Below are 25,604 nucleotides of genomic sequence, written 5' to 3'. Positions count from 1 at the left end.
ATATTTGTTTTACTATTTATTTTATAATGCTTTATTTTTTAAAAAAATTATTTTAAATATAATATTAATTTCCAATGACACTAATTTTGAATTTTAAATAATAAATAATTTTTAATAAATATATTTTTTAAATTTAATTCTTTTATTTAATATTTATAAGATATATAATTTAATTATATATTTATTAGTATATTATTTTATATTATATATTATATTATATTTTAGTCACGGAATTTTTTGACAGAAAAAATTCCGTGACTAATTTTAATTATAAAAATTTAGCCACGGGATTAGCCACGGAATCTTCCGACAGAAAAAATTCCATGGCTAATTCCGTGGCTAAGTTTAGCGACAGAATTTTCGTGGGTAATCCGTCAGAAATTAGCGACGGAAATGATTCCGTCACTAATTTTGTCAGTAATTAGCTGTTTTTTTGTAGTGAATTGCAATTTAAAATACTAATAAGCAACTTTATAGAACACAAGATGGTTAACTTTCGTAATATCCTTTCAAATGGTATCCTTGACAGTTACGTGTACAATAGCAGATAAAGTATATGCTTAATTTAAGACTCGGTTAATGTTGTAAGTATGAAAATAAGATATCTCTACACTATTTAAATTCAGAAGCAGTACCTCAGAGTGCAGACTAAGAGTAATGTATTTTAATCCCACTATTTTGGCAGCAAGTAATATGATTTCTATTAATACTATTGCACTATCTGCTATATATCTTGAGAATGAAGTGATCAGCAATGAAGATGAAAAGCATACCATGTTAGTGATTATGTCAAAATATCACGATATCCTGATTGTTAGTCAGGATGACCAACTGAAAACTAAAGTCGTTTTGGATAATTGGCGCTCAGATGCAAAATTCTTCAAATGTGTCCGAAATTGACCTGCCATAGAACATATAACTTAATCCATAAAGTAAAATAACAAAATAAGAATATGAGGACAGATCTCAGATAAACTATATGAGGGCTAGGATGTAAAATCCAATCATATAAATTGCAAACTATATGAGGGCTAGGATGTAAAATCCAATCACATAAATTGCAAATAAGTTTCCATTCTACAGAAATAATAGAGTAAGACATGTAATAACGAAAAAAAGAGAAGAAAGCTTGTTCTAATGACAAAAAGAGCATGATATGGATAACAATCAATGGGTGAGTTTGCTCTTAATGTTTAGAATACCTCAACAAATTCTGACAAAACACCGAAGGGCCTGATGCAGGAACCATACCTCAAATGTAATTTATATGTCAGCAAAGTTCATCACTTCATGTGTCCTCTGGTCTACTACTTTTGAATATCCTGGTCATTTTCTCAAGCCTTTGGTGTGCATCTTTAAGCAAACCTTTTTTCCTTTCCATGATGACTGGTGAACTGCGGGGGCAAAAATCAACAACCAGCATCAGCAATGAGAATTAAATTAAATTCCAATAGTAGCAAGAGGCAATATAAATGCCTAACATGCGAAACTCTTGAATCTTGTGATACTGACCTTCTTACATTTTGCAACAGAAAATCCATCTTTGAATGAATTTAGTGAGTAGGACACCTCAAGTTCTGCATGATAGCAAGCCACTTTGAATAAAAAGAGGGGAAGAGATAGTAAACGTCAAAATTGGGGGAAACAAAAATAAATACCGAAATAAGATGTTTGAAGCAACTCATGAAGAGTACATGCACATGAGAATACAGCTACAAAGTAGATAGAGGCCTCCAGATCAAACTCTCGAATCACCAAGGGAATGAAAGGGAAGGAAAAACGGAAAACAACTTGCCACAAGCCAAAAGACATCATCTCCATGTGAGATTTGCTAGGTTTCTCAAGAACAAAGTTGGAAGGCAAGGAATTTCACGCAAAAAAAAAAAAAACAGTTGGGAGGTAACGAAAAATAGATGAAGAGCCTGGGGACGATGAAGCCATAGCAAGAGAGAAAAAGGAGATGAAAAGAAATTGAAGGAGAGGAGATGCATGCCTGATGCGGAAGGGGCAGAGTGAGAAAGAGCAATGATTCCTCCGGGAAATTGAGGAAAAGGGAAAAGAAAATAGAGAAATAGGAAAGAGAATTCAAAACACATCTAAAGAGAAAAATTACGGGGTAGGAAGAAATTGGAGACTTCGAAATGAAAGCAAGATGGAAAAATGGAGTTGGAGGGAATTTCAAAATTTGAAACTCACTTTTACATGCAGCCCAATAGGATTAGCCATCACTGTTCATTTGGCTATCACTGTTCATAGCACGGTGACCTGAGTCAGGAGCCATTAAGGATTGAGATATAGCTCAGCTCATCATTGATTTTTATTTATAAGTTATGTTGATTGAAAAGTGTAATTATTACAAACCAATAAAGCAACTCAAAACAAATAAGCTCTCATTCCCCTTTTTTTTTACCTAGAAAAGATGGGGGGTGAACAAAAGCACAAAACGGAATATCAAATTATGAGAAGTCTTAACTAGGAGGTTATAGAGCTGGGAATCAGGGCCGGCCCTTCAGGACTGACGGGCTTAAAAGGGCCGGCCCGGCTGAAATTTTAAAAATACCCTAATTTGCTAAGCCCGGCCCTTAAGCTACAGGGCCAGGGCCGGCCCGCGGGCTTTTGGCCCGTTTAAGAAAAAATACTATTTTTTATATTTATTATATTTTTTTATAAAAATATAAAAATAAACCAATAAAATTATTAATAAAAGATATAAATATGAATAAAATTAAGTCACAAATATAAAATATCATCATATATAAATATTCATCAACATCTAAGAACATTTAAAACATTTATTAACAAGATAACAACATCTAAAAGTTTTATCTGTAATGCAATTGTGCAATAAATAAATACTATCATTAATCTTTTGAAACTTCATCATCACTATAATTAATTACTTTTCTTCATAAGTATGCTTTTCTTTCGTAACAAAAATATCTAGTTTTTCTTCTTTATAAGAATTTTATTTTTAAATTTTGCAATCTAACTATTATTTTACTTTAATGTGAGAAACATTGTTGTTGAAACTCATGAATTTCTAATTTAAATTATAAAATCACAAGTTATATAAGTATAAAAATATTCTATTATCAAATATATATATAGTTTAAAAATATTAACGTATATAATATAAATCAAATCATTATTAAAGTCTAAATTAACCCATTTTTTAAAAATTTAATTGGATAAATTATTGTCTAAAACTAAATTTAATTTTAAAATGATAATAATAACTAAATATTTGAAATATTATCAACAATATAAAAATTAATAGCATTAATATTATATAAAAAAATTTAAAAAATAAAAAAAATTATAAAAGGGCTTAAAAGGGCCGGCCCGCGGCCCTCCAGGGCCGGCCCTTTTAAGCCCTCGACCCTCCAGGGCCAGCCCTCCAGGGCTTATTTCTCATTTTAAGAGAAAAATATCAAGCCCGGCCCTCATAATTTCAGGGCCTAAAAGGGCCGGTCCGACGGGCTCGGTCCGTTTTCCCGGCTCTAGGAGGTTAGAACTGGAGAGGTCTTCCCTGTAAATAAAAAGAGGCAAGACCTGCCAATCCCTCTTCAGAAGCAATCTTGCATCATCTATAACGTCATGACAAGGGTGCTCCGCATCGTAGTCTCGTGAAAGCAAATTGAAAATGGGCATCAAGGAAAGAGTGCTATTGTATACATAATATTAAATATGATCCTTGCAACCCATTTATTCATTGGAACATCATTAGTTATGCCGAATTTTTGGGTAACAAAATCTATTCTATTGTCAATTTAGTAGAAATAAGTAGTCAATCAAAATAATATATATTGGATTTAGTACACAAATATGTATTTTTTAAAAAAAAAAAAAAGAAGAGAGAGAGAGAGACAAAGCTAATGAGGAGATCTTTGCTCAATTCAACTTTGGTCACATTTAAATGGGCGGGACTTGGGAGAAAATTCTACAAGACATGGACCTCATTTATAAATTGATTTGAAGATTTCCTAATTAAATTGAAAGTGCACATCAAAGAAAGGAGTATTTTGTGAAAAATGTGGAAAATAAAGAAGAGAAAAAATGATATGCACCCGCTTTGAAATGATGTTTAACTGAAGAAAAAGAAAAAGAAAAAAATCTATAATCACAAAGGGCAAAGTGGAAAAGTCCTCGAGTCAATACATAGAGACATAATATTGAAAATGATACTTGTAAGTCCATTTATATCATTAATTACGCAGAATTTTTGAAAATAAAAAAATCTATTGTAAAAAAGTAGCCTACACAGATAAATATCAAGTCCATTTAACCATTAAGTTTCAATTTCCATTCTTATATGTTGTGATTTTAATTTAACTTAAACGAAGTCATAGGAAGTAAGTTGAAGCTTACGTTAATTGAATAGCTTTCCATTCTTATACGTGACAAGACTTTGACTCAGACAATGAAATCCCGTGAAGTGAAGCTTACGCTAATTAAATTGAAGCATAAATACAACAAATAATCAATGATATAAATATATGATAAACTAAGACTTCACAATTTTTTAAAATTATCATCAACCTCCCTTTTGCTATACATTTTAAAAGGAAGTTTACATAATTTATTTAATAAATTGAATACAAAAAAATATTAGCCAGACTTATTTTCACCTTTTTTTTTTACTGTTAAATTCTATTCATTAGGGGCCGTATCCTGCATTGATGATCCCATTTTGTTGACTAGCCAGATGAAGGAAATTAAGCAAATAAAGATAATGGGAAAGAAGGCTTGTATATAGCTATTATTAGTCAGAATGGTCCCTGTTTGATAGGTCAAGTCAATTTTTTGCCACTCATTCACATGTATATTAGACATATGAACACTGTGATCTGTGATATGTGAATTTTTACAGTTTTATAAATTGACTTTGAAGTTTAAGAATGTGTGTCCGTATTATTTATATGCATAATTAACAAATCCACTCATTAATTAATAAATTATTATCGAACCCTTTAAAAGTTACAGCATAAGTGATAAAATAAACTACAAGCATAAATTGATTTTTGGGGGGGGGCCTAAAAAGACAAACAGGAGACAAATATTAGCCGATAAATAAAATCTCAATGGACAAAACAAAATGCAGAAGCATCAAATTATTACACACACCGAAACAAATCCTCAAAATTATCAAAGTGTTTTGCCTTCTACGCGCGCTCTCTCTCTTCTGACTCTGAACTGTCCCTCTCTTTTTGATTCAATTTTCTCTCTCTCCCCGATAAAACTTCTTCCACCCACTTTAAATTTTATCTCTTTATTTTATTTTCGTATGCCCTCACACACTCTTCCTCCGTCCCTCTCTCTATCTCTTCTCTTCATTTTTTTTTTAAATTTTATTTAATCTCCCATTTAAATAATAGTGGTGCTTTTCCAAATCAAAAATTCTTAAATAATTATATAAAAATTTAAATTTTAAAATATTTTGGATACATAATTCATACTACTTCCAGTCTTTAATATAAAAGTTCGTTTGACTTTTATTTTGGTTCTAAATATAAAATACTAATCCACTTTGTTTCCCATATTTATCCATTTTTTATGAGGTAATTATTGTAATAATGATAGTTCTAATTAATACACTTGATTAATAATGATATTTTAAGAAAGACAACGTAAATTTATTACAAATAACTAACTTAACTAGTTTCTTTAATTTACTCAAATTAATTAACTAGCTCTTATATTAAAGATCGAAGTAGTATTTTGCAACCCAGCCTTTAAATTCTTTCTCAACTTTTTAAAATTCCCTTCTTTTTGATGGTTTATTTTTTGTTTACAAATGGAATGCAATGATTTTTTTGATAGAGTTTGGCGTACTTCCTGTTAACACTTGGCTCTCGATTTCTCATTTATCTTTTCTGGTTAATAGTATCATTATCGTCATCTGTTTCCTTTTTATATTTTTTTTAAATCTCTCTTTAACGAAAGTATATCTTCTTTTCTTTTTTTTCAAATTTTACATAATATTCTATTTTAATAATTTAGTTTTAAAAATTCTCTTTTCGATCAATTGTTTAGTGTTAGTCTCAATGAAAAAAATATTGATATCATAATTTTAAATGTTAATAAAAGCAAGAACATTCATAAATACTCACATGTTAAATTTAACCTTTTAAAATAATAATCATCGATAAAAAATAATTATTTGCAATCAATGTGTTAGGATTAATTAGAAGACTAAAAAAACATTTTATAAAATTAAAGAACGAATTCGAAACTTCTATAAGATTATATGATCAAATGTACATTTTTACCTTTTTAAAATAACAAAATAATGTGAGGATTGGAGGATTGAAAAAAATACTTTATAAAATTAATAAACCAAATTAAAATTTTGCGTAAAATTAATAGCTAAAGCTATGCTTTTGTCTATATTATTTTAACATATAAAAATAAGAATATCTTGATTTAATAATAGCAAATTTGATGATAATCTTATCACATTGGTTCATCACTCTAAGAGATCCAATTATTATAATGTTGAAAATCACATTACCTATGAAACGGCTTGCAGCTGTTCAATGCCTTTTATTTTTATTTTTATTTTTGTAAGAAAATCAATTTTATTAATATCAAGAAATAGTATAAACACTAATAGGCCAAAGGCTAAAATAAACTGTCAAAAAACCAAAGATACAACCTAACACATAAAACACTGAAAATAAAAAATACAAACAAGCCAAAAACAATTAGAATCCAACAAGAAACACGAACTACGTCAGCCAATACTTTTCCTCGAGGCTTTAGAAGCACGTACACGGTACACTACCCTTAGATTCTCGTCATTTGGTCAAGTCATGAGCTAAAATCACGCTTAAAAAGGATGGGGCAGAGACCGGCCACTCATTGTGGTACATCCTCCAGGGTTCACATCCTGCCAAAAATTCAACAGCTTTGTTGGTGCAGAAGACTTGACCAACAAAGTAGAAGCCTTTTGGAAATCTTGACTTGCTTTTCTTTTCTTCTTGCCTCTATTTCTGGCGTCCACATTCCGTACTTATCAGGTTGATGAGCACGGCGTGCTCAACGCTCAAAGCACCAGCGCTTTGAGGGCCGAGCAGCGAGACCTCAGTTTTTTTTTCCTCTTTTTTTTTTAATCTTTTTTATTAAAAAAATATATACATACAAATTATTTTTGGTTTAACTTTCAGTTTCATCTAACACGCTAAAATATTTTTTTAAGACATCTTAAAATATTTTCTGCTACAATTATGTAACATCCTAAATTATTTTTCAAGCAAGTTCAGCATTTTAGAAATATTTTTTGATTCTTCCATCACATAAATATTTTATCAAATGTATCTAATATTCTAAAATATTTTATGATTCATCCAATGCTTTAAAATATTTTTTAGATACATCTAGTATTTTTATTGAATACACATGATAAATTATTTTAGAGTATTCGATGAAACTTAATCCAAAAATAATTTTAATATATAATACCTTTGGTTCTTAATATAAGAGTTAATTGATTAATTTGACTAGATTAATTTAAATTAGTTATTTGTAATAAATAGGTGTTGTCTTTTCTAAAATATTCTTGCTAATCAAATGTATTAGTTAAAACTATCATTATTATAATGACTACTTTGAAAAAAAATAGATAAATATGAGAATAAAGTGGATTAGAATATTATATTTAGGATCAAAATAAAATTCAAACAAAATCTTATATTAAATATCATAAATATCATTTTTTTGTGATGAACAAAGAGAGAAAAAAAAAAGCAAAAAAAAAAGTCCCACACTGTTCAGCACTCAAAAGTCAAAACGCCTGCGTTTTGAGTGCTGAGCATGCCGTGCTCATCCTAATGAGCACGGAATGCGGTCCCCTATTTCTGCTGCATCATCTTTGGCTTCTTCTCTCGTCTCTTGTGCTTTGCTACTGTGTGATTCGGCAAACTGCTTCTTCCTCCTCCTTCTTGCTTCGCTTCCTCACAAAATTAGTTTCTTCAAACTACCAAAATGGAGTTTGGGATCTCAATCTCTAAACTTTTATATTTTTTTGTTTTTGGATGCTTTGCTTCGACAGCTTTCATGAACTATGGATCCAATGCTCACCTCATACCAGAAGATGAAGGTTTGTTAATTAATCTCTTTCTATTTTTCTTAGTCCTTAGCATATACTATATTACTCTATTTAGCGTTATGATCAATTCTTTCATTTCCATCTGTTTTCTTACTGTTCGAAAAAAAATTACACAAAAGAAAGGGGTCAACGTGGTGGTTGACCCTTTCCTCTTTTTGAACAAGCAGTGATAAAAAAACTGTTGTAACTTTCGAGACTTGATCCTTCTTTTTTTTTTTTCCCTTCGAAAGGAACTAAGTAAACTGATTCAAATGTTTTCTTTCTTTCTTTCTTTCTCTGTTTTTTTCTCCCTTTTTACCAACGGGATTCCAATGGTTGAAAACTATAGCAATTTATTTTATTCATTTATTTGCCACTGCTTTAAGTTTATGCTAATATTGAATTCAAAGAACAAAGTAATCAATAATAATATTTTTCTTTTTGGTATAAGGAATGCGATTTATTAAAATTTCTACATTATTAATAGATATAAATCATATCTAAAATTTTTTGGGCAACCTGGATAGATTAATAAAGCTTAGTAATCTCTTTTACATGCACAGAATATGATAGAAAATCATGTTTTATCAATTACTTGTTATGTATTTATGCAAAATATCTTGTTAGCTTAATTTATATGATTGTTATAATTTCTGAATAATTTAGTCCTCACACCCATGAAACTGAAATAAATATGAACAATCTACTTTAATTTCCATAACACCCAATTCATTTTGACTTTTCTTGCTATTGCTATATATTTTATTCGGTGCAGTCTCCTTGTGCTTATAATTTATAAAATGTGTTAGTAGTCGTTTATCAATCCTTCTTTTTTTAAATAAAATAAACCAAAAAAGTTCTGAAAAATTATATTAATTATTTTAATAGTTTTTATACATTGAGATATATCATTGTAAAAAGAAAATAAAAGCTATGTTTTAATTAATAATTTGAAAACTGTAAACCACGGTCGTAAAAATGATAAATTAATCAATTATATCATTATATATTAAATAGGCTAAAATATGTCAAACCCCTTTTATCTTTGAGTCAGTTGCACATCATCTCCCTAACTTTTAAGAGTTTAATTTAAAAACTCTGATATTTTATGTTTTGAATCTCAACTCCCCTACTACTAAAATTACGGTTAAAGTTAACGCTTTTTGACATATCACAAATTTTTTATATTTTTTATTATATATCATTTCATTTAAAAAATAATATTTGGCGTTTGAGATAAATCTTTTAAGCATTTCTACCTCTTTTATTTTAAAAATAAATGGTGAAATAAATATTTTAATTTTTTTAAGTATGTTATATTTTTAGTATGTAAAATTACATGTCAAATACCAACTATTTTTTTAAAATGAAATGGCATATGATAAAGAAAAATATGGCATGACAAAAACCGTTAATTTTAATAGTAGGGAAATTGATAGTCAGAACATGAAATATCTAGGTCATTAGTTTAAATTTTTAAAAGTTAGGGAGGAGACGTGCAACTGACATAAAATTTAGGAAGTTGTGTATTTTAACCTATTAAAAAAATATTTTTATGTTTACTTTCCGATGTGCTTATTAGGGAAAACGTGATTTTTGGGCATCACTGATGCTGTTCTGGATCAGAAGACATTTCTTAATCAATATAAGAATTACAAAAAAAAAAAACTTAGATATATGTTTACTACAACTTGAATTTATAGGCTAGGCCTTTATTAGCGTTTTAAATTGAATTTGAACCAGCTTTGCATGATCCATAAGTTGGAGAAGTTCATCAATATGAATGCGTGTCAAAATTAAACACAGTGGGCCACGGCAAGTACTTTGAAATTTCTTTATGTAGAAAAGGTTTACTGATGTCTATGAACAGAAAATATAGATGTTGAGGTTCTTACTTTATGGTGCATGAATTTTATTTTTTTATTTTTTTATTTTTGAAAAAACTGAATTTTGTTTGATGCAGTGAAAGTTCTAGAAACAATATCATCGAAGATAGAGAATTGGAATTGGAATGCGACCCCACGTTCTTGTGTCGATGGAGGCTTCAAAAATGAGACCAGTGGCATCAGCATAAGGGATGTGACATGCAATTGCAGCTTCTCAAATGGAAAAGTTTGTCATGTTACAGATATGTAAGTGCATCTGTGTATATGGTTACAACGTAACCGTTTCAATTTGGGTACGAATCAAGCTCCAATCTAAATTAAGCTGTGTTCAATGAGTTCCAAATAATGTTGAAAAGTTTTCTTTCTTACTTTTTGTTCCTTTCTTTATTTAAAACTAGTTGATTTGATTTTGAGATACATTTCTATATGATATTTAGAATAAGTTAGGTTTGGCTCTGCTTTGCAATAAAATTAATATTCAAATGCATATTGGTGCTTTTTTTTTTTCCGCCAACATATTGGTGCTAATTATAAGATAACTTATTTTATTTTAGCTCTATGTAAATAGTTTTAGTGATGTGTTTTCTTTTTATGACAGCACTATGAAGGGTCTTAATCTTTCTGGATTTTTACCAAGTGAATTTGGATTACTTAGCCATTTGCAAGAACTGTAAGTAATGAAATTTTTTAGTTCAATTATTGGTTTATAATAGCTTAGATTTATATATATATGTATGTGTGTTTATATGCTTAGTTAAAATGTGGGAATTTGTTATCTGAAATGCAAACTTTTATATGCGGCACAGTGATTTGTCTTACAATTATCTGGATGGACCAATCCCAAGGAGCTTTGCTAATCTCTCCTCTCTTGTTCTGTTGTAAGTGATCAGAGAGCTGTGAATGTGTGTCTCTGTGTGTATTTATATGCTTATTGAAATGTGGGAGTTTGTTATCTGAAATGCAACTTTTATATGCGGCACAGTGATTTGTCTTACAATTATCTGAATGGATCGATCCCAAAGAGCTTTGCTAGACTCCCTCTTGTTACGTTGTAAGTGATCAGAGAGCTGTGAATGTGTGTGCATATATATGCATGTATATATGTATTTTCATGTATGTTTTCATGCTTGCATCTATACAAGCTCGGATTACTTGACCATATGCATTATTCATCTCTTAAACACATGTCTTAGACACCTTTCGGGTAACGCAATCAGTGGTTCAATTCCAGAAGAAATTGGTGCAATTACAACTTTAGAGAATTTGTAAGTATAAATCATTACACTTTGAGTTTTTAAAACTTATTGTTGCATTGGGAAATAATTTTATGGTTTTGCTACTTTCTGCAGATGGTTGAGAGATAATCTAATGGAAGGGACTCTTCCTTCTAGTCTCGGAAACTTGACGCGGCTATGCGGCTTGTAAGAATATTATTTCAAGTGCAAATAAATTTCTTTTATCTTATTAGTTGCATTGTCACTACCAAATTAGTCCTGTTATAGATAATTTTTCTTATTGCTTTTAGATATGTTATTTGTTTCTAAGGATTTGGAACTTGTAGGGATCTTGCTGGAAATAACTTTTTGGGGGCAATACCCGAAAGTTTTGGTAATCTGAAAAAACTAGAACAAATGTGAGTGGCATAATATGATTTAGTCATTTCATTATATTTTATTTTTGACGTTGTGTTGATTTGTTTTAAATTTTAAAATTTCTCTCCTAACATTTTTGTAGTGAGTTAGCTGGGACCAACATATCAGGAAAATTACCCAATTTTATTGGGAACTGGACCCAGCTCAGAGAAATGTGAGTCTAATATGCTTCCTATCATAATGCTTTCCTTTTAAACAAGATGCTTTCCTTTTGAATAAGATAGCACTTTACGAACCTAATGTATCGAACTCAATAAGCTCAATGAAATTTAGTGCTTTTATTTTCATTTACTCCACTATTCCATTATATTGTTCTATTTAATTTTTTGGAAATTGTTGGACAAAGAAAGAAGGGAGAATTATTATAGGACTCCAATAAGAGAATGTAAATTCAGACAATAACAAGTAAGCAACATGTAGTGACAAGATTTAGTAGAAAATGACTATAGGTTTATGTTGACCACTTGTCATTTGAATTTATCAGTAATTATTTTTTTAGGACCTCAAATAGTTCTCCAAAAAAACAATTGTGTAACATAGAAAAGGATGGGAGGTTGTGTAATGTATAAAATAATCAGTTTTTAATAACTAGTTAAATTCTCAATGACAATAGATGAGAGAAAAAATTTTATCTATGTGGGAGATATTCATGGAGTGAAAATAAGGAACAAAACTGAACCGAGGTATGAGTATGTATGTTAGTCCAAGCTAAGTAAGTAAATAAATAAAATAAAATAATGCAATAATTTTAAATTTTGCAATTAAAATTAATCCAAACAAATAAAAAAAACTATGTGGACTGGGCTTTTTAAGTATTTCCTTTAATTTTCAAAGTACTGTTTTCACTACTTTTTTTTATTTGGGCAGGAATTTGCAGGGAACGTCCATGGAAGGCCCCATTCCTACAACCATATCTCATTTAGCAAATTTGCAATATTTGTGAGTACTTGTTCCTTTGTAATTCATATTCGCACACTGTTTGATGATTATTGATATTGTTTTGTATCTAATTTTTAATTCAGGAAAATATCTGATTTGCACGGCCCAGCAATAATGGGATTTCCTAATCTAGAGAAATTGATGTGCTTGAAATACCTGTAAGTTGAGAATTTAATAGTGCGGTGAACATTTGTTTATAAAAAATGAGCTATATATATACATTCTCAATGAATTTTCATGCTTTGTTTTTCTCTCAGGGTGCTGAGAAATTGCTCCATCCATGGCTACATTCCAAACTATATAGAAAATTTAGAAAATTTAGAGAGAGTGTAAGTTGCTTCATCCTCAAACAATATTCCTAATTTAATGGTTAATTGACAACCTAATTCCTAATTTAGGGCTACTTACTTTTATTGTGGACTATTTCTTACTAGTAATATTATTTTTTAGTTATTTTTATGAAGCAATATTTGTGGCCCTGTGTATTAATTACAGAGATTTGAGCTTCAACAAGTTGACAGGTGGAATCCCAAATAGTACAAGTTCCCTAAAATATGTGTAAGGGAGCATTCTACACACGTACATAACTTGTGTTTTTTTTTTCTGGACCTTAATTACTCTTTTTTAATGGATCTTTATTAATTATGTATGCAGGATTCTAACTGAAAATTCTCTGACCGGAAAAATTCCTGATTGGATAGTGCAACAGGGAGACAATTTTGATTCTTTGTTAGTAAAATATTTTTTTATTTTAATTTTATTTGTCATTACTACATATAATTAAATGCATTATTGTTTGAAATTAATTATCGTAAATCTTATTGACAAAAACATCTTTAGCCTTTAAATCTCTTATCATTTTTAATTAATCCTCTTTGCATAATGTCATTTTGATTTGAGCTTTGACATATGAAAAAAATTGGGAGAATTGTTATGAAATCTCAGGGAAGGAATATAAGTCCCAATAGCAATAAAACAGCATGCAATGATAACAAGAAGAACAGTCCGGCGAACCAACTCATCTAAACTTTATCTAATAATATATATACACACACACAAATAAAGCAGGAAAAAAACTTACATGTGTAATTTCACACCATTTTCTATTGCAGTGATTTATCTTACAACAATTTTTCGGAGACTATTATGCCTCGTTGTCAGTATAACAAAATGTGAGCTCCTATCCTCCAACTCCAAACTACTTTTTTCTTGTTCTTTAAGAAATTATGCAACAACTGTAAGGCTTTTTCTTTTTTTGGTTATACAGAAACTTGGGTTCAAGTCTATCATCTTCAGCAAATACCTCGTAAGATTATACTTATAACTCTTGTTTCACTCATTCTAAATGCTTTTGATTCGTGTTTTGTGACTTTTATTCATCTTGCAGGCATACTTGCCTAAAAAGGGGCCTTCCTTGTGGAGGAAAACCCAAGTGTGAGTGTCTTCTTGCTTATTTTAGAGTTTCCCATGATGTTATGTTTTTTTAGTTGTATTTTATTTTCCCATCACAAACCTTTTCAAGAGTTTTAACTAAATAATGTATATTTTAGTGAATGTAACGGTAAAATGACTATCAATATCATATGACAATATATATTTATATATAGAGAGAGATCATGATCTTATGAATTTAATCATTTGGATTCTCTTATAGAGGTGATTTTTGATGAGGTTGTCCCTATGTGCAGACCATTCATTGTTCATAAACTGTGGAGGACAAGAGATTGAATATGAGGGGAATAAATATGAAGGAGATGACGATCCTGAGGGTATCTCATACTTTTTTGCCAGTGAAGATAAATGGGCTTATAGTAGCACAGGAGCAATAGATTACAGTAATAAGTACATAGCAACAAACAATTTTCCCCTCAACATTATTGGTCCTGACTTTTACAAAACAGCTCGCATTTCCCCTGTGTCTCTCAAGTACCATGGCCTCTGTATGATTAACGGAAATTACAACGTCAAGCTGTATTTTGCTGAGATTATGTATTCTTATGACCACAATTTCCATCACACTGGAAGGCGCATATTTGATGTTTCAATCCAAGTGAGTCTCATTATGTTGAATTTAAATTACTTTCTTGTGATAAGAGAATTCCATGAATAGTGAGAAAATAAGACTCTACACCCATGAAGCCATACAGTTGAAGAGAAATAAATATTGTGGGATCTGTCACTATCAAGTAAGCTCACAACTATGGTTATGTATCTCTTTAATGGGTGGCTAAATGGCTAACTATAAACGAGAAATACTTACATACCGTTGGAATGCCACGTCATCAGTACTCTCTCCAATGAAATATTCCAAGTGTATCCCACAAATTTCTCTTGATTATTTTTCTCCCTCCATGACCCATTATGATAGAATTTGTGGGATCCATAAGAAAGGACACCTAGAGCATTTTCATCGATAGAGCATGGATTATGTGACGCTCGAGGAGTATGCAAGAATTTCTCATTATAAAGATAAAGACTGTTACTATATATAATGATTTAACATGCTTTCAATTGTTTTCACTATGTACGTTAACAAAAGCTCTGAAAGGTAAACTTTTGTATGTATATCTTGACAGGGTAGGAACTATTTGCATGATTTCGACATTATGAGGGAAGCTAGGGGCGTTGGCAAGGGCATTGTCAAGGAATTTAATGTTGATGTTAATGATAACACCTTGGAGATTCATTTATACTGGGCTGGAAAAGGAACTACCTATGTTCCTTATAATGCTCATGTATATGGACCTCTTATATCTGCTATTTCAGTCACCCCAAGTAAATCAAATCTCATATATATTGGTTTACACTCTTTCTAGCTTAAGCTGAAAGATGATGATTTTGACTTTGATATGAATCATAACCATTACTACTTTTTTGTCATGTAGATTTCAAAATTCCTCGGATTTCTAGTGGAGCCATTGCTGGAATTGTAGTTGGATCATGCTTGTTCCTCATCATACTAATAGTAATAATATTTGTCCTCCGAAAAATGGGCTTACTAGGTGGCAGCGGTTCAAAAGACAAACGTAAGATCAAAATCAAAATTAACAAAGCTAGTATATCTATTGATAATTTGGTATAACATAGTGAGAAAAAAATAATTTTTCTTATGCTTGAATTCTATCATGCAAGTCAAATGGATAAATAATGATTTTTGCATATATGTAATTATTTCCAAGTTTTTTTGTAATTTCAATCTATTTTGCTTTGTATTTATACAACTTTTATTCTTGATGCAGAACTTTTACATCTAAAAACAGGTTATTTCTCTTTGAAACAAATCAAAGATGCCACTAATAACTTTGCCCCAGAAAATAAGATTGGTGAAGGAGGTTTCGGACCAGTGTACAAGGTAATTTTTACTGTATCATATTTATCATTAACCAAGATTATATGATTGAATACACTTATAAAGAGGTTATCTCTTTAAGACATATTGATTTTGCTTAAGAAAGATTATGAAAATTAAGACTAAAAGGTAACTTGAATTGCAGGGTACGCTATCAAATGGTGTTGTCATAGCTGTGAAACAACTTTCCTCTAAATCAAAGCAAGGGAGTCGTGAATTTGTTAATGAAATTGGAATGATATCTGCTTTGCAACACCCAAACCTTGTAAACCTTTATGGATGTTGTGTTGAAGGAAATCAATTGTTGTTGATATATGAGTACATGGAGAACAACAGTCTTGCTAGTGCTCTTTTTGGTAAGAACTTCACTTTTTTTTACAATAAAAAATTACCATATATGGAGTATTATAAGGAAAAGATAAAATTGATTGAGTATAAACACATAAAATTGTTTTGATATACATCGCTATGTAAAATCGTGCTTATATTATTGGCCAACAGCTTTTAGTTATATATTTATTTTTTTAAAAGACAAATTTTAGATGCCGTATTTTAGGCTTTTTTTTTCTAATTCAAATATATTTAATCGTTTGAAACAACTTCTACAAATATTTAATTTTTACTAAATGACTCGATAGTAATATGTTCTTAATTAAGATACCTTTGATGATATTAATGTTAGGTGGTGAAGGACAAAAGATACACCTGGACTGGCCTACAAGAATGAAGATATGTATAGGGATAGCAAGAGGATTAGCTCATCTTCACGAAGAATCAAAGTTGAAAATTGTGCATAGGGATATTAAGGCAACAAATGTCTTACTTGATAAAGATTTGAATGCCAAGATCTCAGATTTTGGATTAGCCAAGCTTGATGCAGGTGACAATACTCATATAAGTACAAGAATAGCAGGAACAATGTCAGTATATATATTCTACTACATCTTTTTTACTAGATCAATATAATTGTTATACTTGGTTTAGTAATAATATTAATAGGTTTTTTCTTCTTAGACTTTCTTTGCACAAGCTTTGTTTTATGACTTGATTATTAACATTACATGTTTTTTTACTAGCGGCTATATGGCTCCTGAATATGCTATGCGAGGATACTTAACTGAGAAAGCAGATATTTATAGTTTTGGGGTTGTTGCTTTAGAAATTGTTAGTGGAAAAAGCAACACAAGTTATAGGCCAAAAGAGGAATTTGTTTATCTTCTTGATTGGGTTAGTTACTCTTCTTACGCTTAGCATTAGTGATCTTCAATATTCTTCATAAAACTAATGGTTTGATTGAATTTCTAATAATTGCATACTTTCATGTAATTGAAGGCCTATGTTCTTCAAGAGCAAGGAAACCTTCTTGAGCTGGTGGATCCAAGTCTTGGTTCAAACTACTCCTCACAAAAGCCACGAAAATGTTGGAGCTAGCACTCCTATGTACTAACCCATCTCCAACGCTAAGGCCATCCATGTCCTCTATTGTTTGCATGCTTGAAGGAAAGTTGCCAATCCAAGCCCTAACAATCAAATGTCGGGAGAGTGATCAACAGGCTGCCAGATTCAAGGCCTTGGAGATACAATCATCTCACGAAAGCCATAACCAAAACTTTAGTTCTTCTTCTACATCAAAATCACATGAAATTGTGAAGCAAGGGGTTGAAGCAATGGATAGTGCATCATCACAATATAATCATAGTAGTTAAACCTTAGCTACTTCTGCATTCTCATATGAAAGTGTGAAGAAAAGATTTAAAGTAACAGATGGCTCAATTAGTGGTTTGATTCCTCTGTTTCTCTTCATATCATAAAGATTTCTCTTCATCTAGTATGCTTCTTAAGAATTCCAACTCCATATGATTTGATCAAAATGTAGGTTGGGAACCAAGCATGAAACTACGATCTTTCATAAATGAGTAGATATTATTCGAAGACCGGAAATATAACGTGAAGTATAAAGAAGAATTTGCATGTGCGAATTAGTTCCTCTATTTTGCAGTTTAAATGTGATGTGTAATAAGTGCAACACACAGCCTTCTCTTTTTATATATATATATATATATATCTTGTTTTTATTGAGCTTCCTAATGCAAAATGTTAATTAATTCATTCTTGCTTAGTTTTCTCGTGATGATGGACAATTATCTAAACAAAGTTGTCAGTCTTGTGAGCTTTGTTTTTGGTTAAGAATGAGTGCCCAAGCCCAATCACAAACCCATGACAAACCATACTAGCTAAACCCTGTTCATCTTCTTGACCCAAAAAAAAAAAAAACCCATTCATCTTCGTATGTGTCTTCAACACCTCTAGCCCTTTCTAGTGCCCATGGATTTGGGTGTTCGCTGCTCCCTCTTAGTTTCATCTTAGTTTTTCAAGACTTCCCAAATGCATTTTCTTAGTTTATGCCATTAGATTCTACCCCAAAAAAAAAAAAGACATTTTGATATTTTATGGGCAAAAAATAATGTAGTTTTTTTTTTTTTTCATGATTTTTAAATAAGAAACTACATAGTTTTAGGTTTTTTTTTAAAATATAAAAAATTCAAAATTACACAATTTCTTGTTCATAAAATTTTTAAGTGTCACTCACTTTACATATAATCTGATAATAAAAAGAACAAAATAATATTTTGAAAATCTAAAAAAACCTAAGAGACAACAAAAATGAAAAGAAAATTGAAAGATGACAGCTGGCACCTCACATGTAATAGTAGTTTTAGTTTCTATCTTTGTTAATCAAATTAAATATGGTAGTTGCTTTCCTATTTCTTTCCCATGAACGTCAAAAGCAAGAGTTGCGCTTTAGACTGATGAAATAAAAGTTAGTTTTGCCACCAAAATTTGGTGATAATTGAGAGGGAAGAATCCTTTTGAATTTCATTTGAATACAATGTTGGTCGTGATAAATAGTAGGACCAAGCAAAAAGCTTTTCTCGCTGATGCAAGACTCGTGACTAATTTTTCTTTTGTAAGTAATCAAAATTCGTCATCTCTTGCAAATTAAGGGGAATACACAAGAATCTCGAGTCTCTCATGATAATCGTACATATTTATTTCTCTAGAAAATTATTGTAGGAGAAGGCAAAAATAAAATCAACGAATACTTTGACCATTGAACTACATATATCATCCTTGAAATAATTATTTAACAAAAACTTAGTGTAAATTACTCCATCACACATCCACATTTTCCAGACAAGTTTGTTGTCTTTTTTTTTCATATTAATGGGAGATTATTATATTATTAACTTGACCTAAAAATGAAATTTTTTTTTATTTTATCCATATTTAAATATGTATTACTTTTTTCTCATAATTAATGACTTCAAATAGGAATAACATTAAAGAAACTTAACCACCTGCTAGTACATAGTTCATTATGTAAGAAAAAGTAGCATTGATCAACAGGTTCCATGTGAACTCTTAAAAAAAAAAAATACCAGTAGGTTTTTGGGTCAACAGGTTGCTAAAGGAGGTTATGAAACTGAAAGTTATGAGGGATTCCTTTTGTTTATATAAGGATGATTCGCAGTGTAGTGGAAGGGAATCTAATTGAAGAGAGGAAGAAGATGAAAAGGATAAGCATTTTAAGGACTATATTTTAAAAAATATGATAAAATTAAATGCGTTTGAATGAACCATAAAAATATTGATTCTCTCAGAGAAAGATAATGTCCTCCTTCTACAATAGTGAATATCAGTAATTAAATGTGAAGTAGAGAAAGATAATACCCTCAAAGTCGACGATAGAGTTGAAAAAAGAGAACCATTTCCATTATAGTTAGTGTGATACAAATGTGAAAGGTAGAAGTATAGCTCCTCAAGGTTGAAATTCCTCCTCTCTGCCTTCTTCCTTTCTTATTCCCTTCTCTCACAATGCCTCTCAAGCCCTTCATGTCTGACGTCCCTGAGAATGCCTCTTTTTTGCCTGTTTGTTCTTATATTCCCTATCCATCTCTTTCTATTTTCCTTCATTTTTTTGGTTATTTATTTATTTCATCACTACTTCTCCTCCATATTGGTGATCTCTCCCTCACCTTCCACTGTTCATCCCTACGAGCTCTAAGCTTTTCTGTTTTTTCATTTCGCTCTCAGCACTTTCTGAGAGTTGATCTCCTCAAAAAAGTGGAGGTTTAGATTTGCTACTGAGAGATATTGGGAGAAGAATGGGCTTCTGAGGAGATCTACTCTCGGTTTTGACCCCACAACTTAGAGCATTATTACTGTTCTCTCTTCCTCGTCTTCTTCTTCTTTTTTCAGGCAAATGTTGTTCTCCAGTCTTTGATTCTTAATGGTTAATGCTACATTCTTTTGCTGTTAACTTTTCTTGGTTAGATGCTCTTCTTTATTTCTTGATGCTTTAGTCTTTTGTGCTTTTCTATTTTTCATATGAAAGTGTTGTTTATTTTTAGATTAATACCAAAACCTGAAAAATGAAAATACATGTTACGAACTAATAATGATATTTGGGTTACTGGATAGAACCTCTTTCTTCTTTTTAAATGAGGTTGTCAACAGTCATGCAGATCATTCATTGTTTATAAACGTCAAGCTATATTTTTGTTGAGATTATGTATTCACATGACCAAGATTTCACCAACATTGGAAGGCGTATATTTGATGCTTCAATTCAAGTGAGTGAATCTAAATTTTCTTCTAGTGATTAGAGAACCCAATGAAGAGTGAGGAAATAAGATCCTCTCTAGCCATGCAAATTAAATGATTAATGATTATATAATGCTTCAATGTGCTGCGTTTGCTTTGTATGTTAATTAAAGTTCTTAAAGTATGAAGCTTTTGCATGTATATGTTGACAGGGTTAGAAATATCTGAGAGTAAACATTACGAAGGAAGTTGGTGGCACTGGCTGGTAAGGGCATTAATGTGAAGAATTTTGATGTTGATGTCCATAATAACACGTTGGAGATTCATTTATTATACTGGGCTGGAAAAGCAATATATTATTGTTCCTGATATATGTATATATAGGTGTACATGAACCTCTTGCATATGCTATTTCAATTATCCCAAGTAGGTCAAATTTCATTATGTTCTTGAAACGAGCTATTTCTCATTGAAACATATCAAAGATGAGGCCAACAATTTTGTCCCAGAAAATAGGATTGGTGAAGGAGGGTTTGGGCCAGTGTACAAGGTAATTTTTAATGTATCATATTTATGTTTAATCTAGAATTAAATAACTGAATATATGCCCATAAAAAGTTTATTTCCTTGGCATGTATTGATTATGCTTGAGAAAGATTACGAAAATATTGAGACTAAAGAATTGTTTGAATTGTAAGGAGTCCTGTAAGCTGGGGTCGCCATAGCTAAAAAGGCGGCTTTCCTCAGTGTTGAAATGAGGAAGCTGAGAATTTATCGATGAAATTGAGTTGATATCTTATTAGTGGCTATAGGGCTCCTGAATATGTAATGCAAGAATACTTGACCGAAAAAGTAGATATTTATAACTTTAGAGTGGTTGCCCTATAAATTACTATAGCTAGTGGTAAAAAGATTAGTAGTCATCCACTAATGAAGGAGTTTGTTAGTCTTTTTTACTGGGTTAGTTACTACTTACACTCAAAATCAATGATATCCAATATTCTTCATAAAATAATAGTTTGATTGATTTCTACTGACATCATACTTTGAAATAACTGGCCAATGATCTTTATTGATGAGGAGCCCTACTTGAACTTGTAGTCCCAGTCTTTTTACTTTTTTTTTTTTAAAAATATTATCATCCAGTTAATCCAGTTTGAGGTTTGTGGCTTTTCTTCCTTATAAAGGTGTTTCCTCTAGGAGTCGAACTCGTGAACTAAAACAATCTAGTGGGGCCCTACACTGCTATTGTCGATCCCTATCTTGACTCAAGGAACTCCTTAGAGGAAGCCGAGAATGTCGGAGGTGGCTTTTCTATGCACTGACTCATCTCCATTAACTTTCATATCATGCATGTCCTTTGTTAGTATGCTTAAAGGAGAGTTGTCAACCAAGTGATGAGAACGCAAGATTGGCCCGTGAAAACATTTCACTATAATAAGAAAATATGTAATGTCCATAGACAATGCACAAAACAAGAAATGTGTAAGCAAAACCTGAGAAGGACATACCTATTAATACTATCCTGAATTTCATAAATGATATGGTGAAAAGATGTAGTAGAATACTAACATTGTTTCAACTATTCTTGTGCTAATATGATAATTTTCATCTTCTTTAAGTTTGGTTAAGCCAAAATCTGAAATCTTGGCATCCATATTGCGCCAATAATAAAATTATTTCTTTGTCATGATAGTTTCTATAAGAAAGTCATATTGTTATCTTATTTGTTTAATTATTATTAATGATAAGTAGAATTATTTTAATGAAACATTAAACCAACTTTTAGAAAAATCATCTTTCTTTTTTAGGAAGTGTTAATAATGAGATCAATGATGATATTCTTATTAATACCAATTTCACAAATACTGTCTAAACATTTTTTGACAAAAATACTGACCAGAAAATTTCGTCACTTGAAATTTTTCATAAAAATTAATGACAAAAATCATTAAAAATTTTATGATAGAAATTAGTGACAAAAATTTTTCTTTGCTAAAAATTTAGTGACATAATTAGCAACAAATTAGAGACAAAATTTAGTGAAAAAAATATAATTACGTGGCTAATCAATCACTAAATTCTTTAATAATCCATCATTAATTTAGTAAACCCTTGATAATCCGTCAGTAAATTTAGTGACATAATTTTTACTAGTAATCCATCAAAATTTAGTCATAGAAGAATTTTTTGTTACTAATTTTTATAAGCTATTTTTTTGGTAGTACCATGATTAAGAGGCTAATGAGGATGTCTTATCACCTTAATTTCATACACCACATGGAATTTATATGTTCCACATTGAAAACTTCACAAGTTTTATGAGATTTAAAAGTTCAATAAGTTTTTTCTCATATTAAACTAGTCTTTTAAGATTAGGCTTTTTCTTTAAAATTGTGCTCATTAGATCCAAATTGATTCCTTTGTATTATCACATGAACTTATTAGGTTTAAGGTGCATCCAGCACCTCAAAATATTTTTTTAGGTGCATCCAATACTTTAAAGTATTTTGTAGTATATCCATCACTCCAAGGTATTTTTTAGGAGAGCCCAGCACCCTGAAGTATTTTTTTTGCCTTGGGACTAGATGCACCAACAAATATTTTTGGGTGCTGGACGTACCCAACAAAATACTTTGAGGTGCTCGATGCATCAAAAAATATTTTACGATGCTGGACGTACCTTAAAAAAAATACTTCAAGATGCTAGATGTATAACAAAATACTTTAGGGTGCTGGATTTACCTGGAAAAATGCTTCGGGTTGTTAAATGCACCTTAACCCAACTTATTATTCATGAGATTGAGGTGAGCTTATTGGGCTTGGGCTAGCTTGATAATTTGGTATTCCCAACCTGAGGCTCCACCAAATGAACCATATAGGACCAAGTTGGGCAAAAAATTACATTTGTTGAAGAAAATTTTTGCCGAGAGCGTTCATTTTTATCGTGGTGGGGGGGGGGGGGATAATATTAGAAAGTGTATCACTAAATATATATGATACTATTATATGATGCTATGTGGTCTTACCTTGTACAACCTCACTCAATTACACCAAAAACTATGTACTCCTAAAATATAATGCTGACTCTGATATTTAATACAAGAGTTAGTTGATTAATTTAAATAGATTAAAAAATTAGTTAAATTAATTATTTATAATAAATAGGTGTTGTCTTTCCTAAAATATCCTTACTAATCATATGTATTAGCTAGAACTATCATTTAATGAAATATGTAATATGCCTGACTATTATAAGGACTATCTAGACGAAAATGAATAAATATGAGAGACAAAATGGATTGAGGTTTTATATATAAGACTAAATTAAAAATCAAATTCGTTCTTATGTCAAGGATCGGAGATGATAAGACTATTATGTACATTAAAAGCTCATGTAATGCATCAAAGAAATCCTTAAGAAAAGGTTTCTAAGATTCATGCTTGATGCAATTGTGCTTTTATAAAGGCTCATTATGCTGTCATTTTGCAAAAGTTCCATGATATTAAGAATTTTAAGTCTCATAATGTGCTTTAACAAGACAATTTCATTAAACACCGCCTCAGTAACTTACCTTTCTATTTGAGCTTGAATAAATTAAAATAGATACATCCTCACCTGTTGGAGCTTTTTTTTTAATTAAAAAAAAGTTTAGATGAGTTGGGTTTCGGGAGCTCATTAAATTCAAAACATGCCTTTATGTCTAGAAAGCACTTATAAAAGTATTTACATACCACCCACTAACAAAGTCCTCATATCAACAACAGGATTCGAACTCACGATATTATGAGTTGTGAGTTGACTCTTTACCAATTAAACTAACTCTTATTAGAGCCTTGAAAAAGGTGAATACAAATTTTAAATCATTGTAATTTTTATGGCCCAACCCAAGGAAAAAAGAAGAGAGAGTTGCAAAAAAATGACTACCAAAATAAAAAATTATAAATAAAAACCCATGACAATGTTAGTGTGGGCTTTAATAACAATAGTATGGGTATAGGTTTTGACAATTTTGTGAGCGGGTCCCTATATACAATTTTTCTATTTTTGTGATTTTTGTTTTGGCAATTTGCCCCAAAAAAAGTGAAATTTCTTGGGCGACTGGATCCACACACATGATGACGCCTTGGAAGTGGAGGGAGAGCAGGACCCAAAATGTCACGTGATAGTGGCAGTGAGGAAACAACCAACATCTGCGGATGCTGCCATGCAACGCATGCATCGCCGAGACCTAGTCAGGCACGTGTGCCGAACTCTAGCACGTGCTCTTTCTCACCTACGAGATGCTACATTTTGCCACGTCTGCTTTCCTGTGCTAACGGATCCATGTTCTGCAGGGTGTGCCTTTGACTGAGTCAATCTCTCTCACTGGTTTTTTTTTTGAATTTGTTAATTTTTGTATTTTTAAATATAAACTGAAACTTCGGCCTAATAAAAATATAAACTAAAACTGAAATAATAATAATATCGATAACAGAAATTAAATATTTTTGCTGGTGTCAACAGCAAGTCATGGTCAATTGGGATGTTGAGGATATTTTTGGTACTGGAAGAGGATGTTTAATTTAATTGAGAAATCATCACAAAGCAAAGGGGGAATTTTTGGGTGAAAAATAAAGAGGAAATAGTTTTCTAATTCAAAATTTAAGAAATCACTTGGATTAAGGACTATAAAAAAAATAAACTACTGATGTTTAATTTAAAAATTTTAAAGGATATATACTTAGATATTAAATCATTATTAATATTAATTTGAGTAACGTTTCCTTTTTTTAAAAAAGAAAATAATCTCTTTATTATAGTAACATGGTAAAGATGAGAAAGGGTGTAGATAAAGTAATAAACACCAAAATTTAAAATTCCATCAAACCACTCAAACACGAAAATAAAATCTCAACATTAACTTAATTCATTAAGTTTTATGTATGCTTTTTGATTCTCTGTAAGCGCAATGATAAGTAAAATGAAAAAATCGCAATTATGAAAATTGCAAAATTACAAATAAAGTATTTTGTCAAAAATTTGTTATCATTTACCACTTAGGTAAATTACAGTTTTGTAATTTCTATCATCTTTTTTGCTATTG

The 25,604-nt window shown here is 30.8% G+C and overlaps 1 pseudogene; it reads left to right on the top strand.

The window, feature by feature from the left end:
* The first annotated feature begins 10,574 nt into the window (after positions 1–10,574).
* LOC114714802 (probable LRR receptor-like serine/threonine-protein kinase At1g53430) lies at positions 10,575–17,879 on the top strand (annotated as a pseudogene).
* The last annotated feature ends 7,725 nt before the right edge of the window (positions 17,880–25,604 follow it).

Source organism: Neltuma alba, unplaced genomic scaffold (genome assembly GCF_004799145.2).
Source record: "Neltuma alba isolate B1F8T4 unplaced genomic scaffold, ASM479914v2 tig00011543_pilon, whole genome shotgun sequence".
Taxonomy (NCBI): Eukaryota; Viridiplantae; Streptophyta; class Magnoliopsida; order Fabales; family Fabaceae; genus Neltuma; species Neltuma alba.
This window is presented reverse-complemented; position numbering and strand designations above follow the sequence as displayed.